General features: G+C 58.4%; 1 pseudogene; it reads left to right on the top strand.

The window, feature by feature from the left end:
* LOC114484126 (carcinoembryonic antigen-related cell adhesion molecule 5-like) overlaps positions 1–3,685 on the top strand; it is a 42,526-nt pseudogene extending 38,841 nt beyond the window's left edge.
* Positions 3,686–4,339: the final 654 nt, after the last annotated feature.

Genomic DNA, 4,339 nt, shown 5'->3' with positions numbered 1-4,339 from the left:
GAGTTGGACTCCAAAGCCAGGCCTGTCTTCGCACTCGTCTCTGTCTGGGCTGTTTGTCCTTGGCAAGTCCTCCACCTGCCTGGGCCTCGGTTTCCTCTTCTGGAAAGGGTGGGGGAGGGATGTCGTACCCCAAACGGTGGCTGTGGACAGAAAGGTGGTCGGGTTTGGTTAAGAGCAAAGACTGTGGAGCCAGACTGCTTAGGCCTGAATCCCAGCTCCTCCCTCACTGGCTCTGTGACCTTGGGCAGGCTCCTTAACTGCTCCTGCTTCAGGTGTATTTTTCACATGGGGAGTAAATCCTACCTCATTGGGTTGTTAAAAGCAGTAAGTGGGGACTTCCCTGGTGGTTTAGTGGTTATGAATCCGCCTGCCAGTGCAGGGAACACCGGTTCGAGCCCTGCTCCGGGAAGATCCCACATGCTGTGGAGCAACTAAGCCCGTGCGCCACAACTACTGAAGCCCGCGCGCCTAGAGCCCGTGCTCCACAGCGAGAGAAGCCACCGCAGTGAGAAGCCCGTGCACCACAACAAAGAGTAGCCCCTGCTCGCCGCAACTAGAGAAAGTCTACGCACAGCAACAAAGACCCAACACAGCCAAAAAAAAAAAAAAATTTAATTTAATTAAAATAAGATAAATTTTTAAAAAAAGCAGTAAGTGAAGTAATACACTAGCAAAGTGCTATGTGTTTGCAATTGTTAGTAGTAATACTTTAGAACTAAAAGTGGCCTGTCACACAGCTGGCACTTGGGTCCGTAGTGCGCCCTGTGCAACTGGGGACCCAGGGATTGAGGCCTTGACTCCCCGCCTCACCCTCGAGCACTGTTGGCTTTATCCAACTCCTACTGAGTGTGAGGCTCCCTGGTGGGCCCAAGTAAGTCATATGTGACTTGGAAAGCTGCAGGCACCTTCTGACTGCATGTGTTTCTGTAACAGGATCTTCAGCTGGGCCAGGCAGCTTGGAAGGTCCGGATGGAGGTGTGAGGGTGCAGGCCGGTGGACCAGGCAGGTCCTCCCTCTTCCCGGCTGGGGGCCCGGCTCCTGGCTGGTTGTGTAAGCCCAGCCCGACCCCTGCAGCTGGCCATCCTGCAGCACGTGGTGGTGGCACCGGCTCCCCAAGTCATGATGCCTCCCTCCCAGGAGGGGGCAGGGAAGACCGCTCTTGTCACTCAGGAAGCTGTGGGCATCACGGCCCCTTAGCAGGCCCGGGGAGGGGCACGGGGCCTGAGAGGAAAGGACTGGCCATCCCAGCCTCTCCGGAGGGGCCTCCTGTCCAGGGCACAGTGTGGTTTCCTGCCTCTGTCACGTGGTTCTCTGGGGAGAAGGGAAGGGAGGCTTTGTTCGGTTCACAGAGCAAGTCATCTCATTTATTCACTGCAGTGATGTCGCTAGACTCAGGGAGCCCTTGGTCTAGGACAGAGAGTGAGCAAGCAGACGGGTACAGATCGGGGTGTGTCCCTTGAGGACTCGGAGGGAGGTAGTGGAGAATAACGGGTGTGGGGGAATGCTGGCCCCTTTAGAAAGGGGCCAGAGAAGGCTTCTCAGAGGAGGTGACCTCTGAGCTGAGACCCGAATAACAGGTTAGGGAGAGCTGGGGGAGGGGGAGCTCTCTGAGCCGCGGGAATGGCAGTCGAGGACCTAGAGGCAGGAGCAAACAAGGTTAGGGCTGGGGGGGGCGGTGACCGGGGAGGATGGGGTGAGCCCGTTGCAGGGCTGAGTCAGGGGGCCTCATCCCAGGGCAAGAATTGGCCGTTGCAGTCCCAGTGCAGGGACAGACAGTGGAGACAAAAAGTGCCAGAGCCCAGCCTGTTCCTCGCCATGGTCACCATAAGCTCCTTGCGTGCCCGCCTGTCTGAGGGGCAGGGACTGCGAGGTGGTGGGTTTCCCTTAACTGGGGGTCTGCCTGGAGCGTCCCTGCGTATCCTCACCGGGTTCTACGCACAGCCCGCCCTGGGCGTGTGGTTCTGAGGGTGCGAACCCAAACACACCACCTGGCGATCACCTCAGCCCCCCTCGGCTCTGGCAGGGACAGGCAGAGGGGCCGCCCAAGCAGAGGCCCAGCCTCGTAGGCCAGGCTGGCCGGAGTGAGGCGGGTGGCAGCCCCCTTCCCTTCCAGAGGAGCTAGTCCTAGAGCGGCCCCTGGCGTTGGTGTGGCCCCGGGACCGACCGAGCTCGACATCGCCGTTGGCAGCGTCGTCTCTGCTGGGTGGGCATGCGCTGCTGGGAAAGTTACTGCTTCCACCCTCGACGTGATCTGCGCTCCTTCGGACCCTCTGGGTTGCTGCAAGGCTGGTGGGGGTGGGGGAAGCCTCAGCGATTCGTCATTCGGAAGAATAACTCAGGACCGGTGTCCCTTCACTTTTCCTGAGGAGTCACAGGCAGAGGTTTTTCCGAACAGGCTGAGCTGCTAGAAATCCCCACTGGTAGAAATCCTGCTGGCTGCTCCCCTCCCCTCTGTCTGGGCCCTGTCACTGCCCTCATTCTGTGTCCAGGCCTCCTGGCACCCAGCTGCTGTCCCCCAGAGCACCCTAAGGGAACAGGTGGTGTATTGATCTCGGCCGGGTCCTGGGGGAGGCCCCAGGCTGGCAGGGGACAGGTCCTCTAGGGGCAGTGGGCTCGGAAGCCAGGCCTGAGGGGTTGTAACTGCTGTGGACGGGGGCATCCGAGGACGCTTCTTCCTGGTGGGTGGGTAGCCGTGGAGCTGACTTTGGCCAACTCTGAAGGCCGTAGTGGCCCAGCAGTGAAAGAGGAGGGCCTGTGGAGTGCGGGGCCTGTGTGGTCACTCACGTGTCGCCGCCTCTCTGAACCTCCTTTTCTTTGTCTTAGGTTGGAGGACTGTGAGGCTTCAGCTCGGGCACATGAAGGGGCTGCCCGAGGTGGCAGCATAGTAAATGTCACTGTCAGTGGGCTCCCTGCAGAGCTCAGGGATGCCGCCATCACCAGGCTCGCGCTGGAGCCCTTGGTCCCCCTCCCTCCCCCTCATTGTGTGCCTCGGATTCCCCCTGACAGCCCTCCATCTAGCTGTCCTGTCCCTGGCCCGGGTTTTGCGTTCCTTCCTCCCTCCAGGCCATATTCCCTGAGTACCTGCTGGGCCAGGCCCTAGGGAGCCACCCAGGGTGACCGCCACCGACCCCAGCTTTGTAATTACGGTTGTTGTGAAAGGCTGGCCGTGGCCTAACGCAAGCTTCCAGCCCCAGGCGTGAACCAGACTTTCCTCCCATCCCAAATGCTGCCTCTGGGCTCCGTGTGGACCACCAGCTCTGAGCGGCTGCTCCCCCCACCGCCCTTTAACTTTATTACGGAGATTTCCAGACATATGCAACAGTAGGAGTATAATGACCCAGATGAAGCCACTTCCCAGCTTCAGTAATGGCCAGTATGTGACCGATCTTTATCCTCCGTGCTGCCCCACCCCCTTTATTTTGCAGCAAATATCCTAGATATCGATCATCTCACCGGTACATTTTTCTGAGTTGCTTCTGAAGCTGTGGGGACACTCCGCCCCAAGCCAGCTACCTCTGTCCTCTGCTGTCATCTCCCCCCGGGCCAGGATGAGACCGTGCTCTCTTGTGGCCCTGCACACGGTGGGCGGCGGTATGTGGCGCTCGGGGACGAGCACAGCCTCCCCCTGCTGAAGGAGGCTCCCACCCCAGGACGTGGCTTTGGGGGCTGCCAGGAAGCCCAGTGAAGTGACCGGGAGCCTTCCTGCTCTGATTCCCGAGTGGCCTCGCTTGCTGCTCCGTCTCTGTGTTAGTCTGCGTGCAAACAGTGAGCACTGGTTTTTATTTTCTTCCTTTATTTCATAAAAGGTGGCGTTCACCAGCACAGTGTTTTGCACCGTGCTTTTCTTTTTTTAATTGTTAATTTTATTTTTGTCTGCGTCAGGTCTTAGTTGCGGCACGCCGGATCTTGTTGTTGCGGCGCGTGGGCTCCTTGTTGTGGTGCGTGGGCTTCTCTAGTTGTGGCGCGCGGGCTTAGTTGCCCCGTGGCACGTGGGATCTTAGTTCCCCGACCAAGGATTGAATCGGCGTCCCCTGCATTGCAAGACAGGTTCTTAACCACTGGACCACCAGCGAAGCCCCTGCACTGTGCTTTTTCACTTGATGTGTCTTGGATGTTGTTCCCTATTGGCTCAGAGAGAGCGGCCTCATTCTTTGTGGCCTCAGAGAGTTCCTGCGCACGGGTGGACCAGGGTGTATCGACTGCTCCCCTACTGATAGGTACTGGTGTCAGTTCAGGTCTCTGTTTGCAAACAGTGCTGCCATGAGTAACCTTATAGGTATATAAGTTTGCACCTTTGCAAGGGTATCTGTAGGATGAATCTCCAGGAGTAGAGTGGCTG

This window comes from Physeter macrocephalus, chromosome 17 (genome assembly GCF_002837175.3).
Source record: "Physeter macrocephalus isolate SW-GA chromosome 17, ASM283717v5, whole genome shotgun sequence".
NCBI lineage: Eukaryota > Metazoa > Chordata > Mammalia > Artiodactyla > Physeteridae > Physeter > Physeter macrocephalus.
This window is presented reverse-complemented; position numbering and strand designations above follow the sequence as displayed.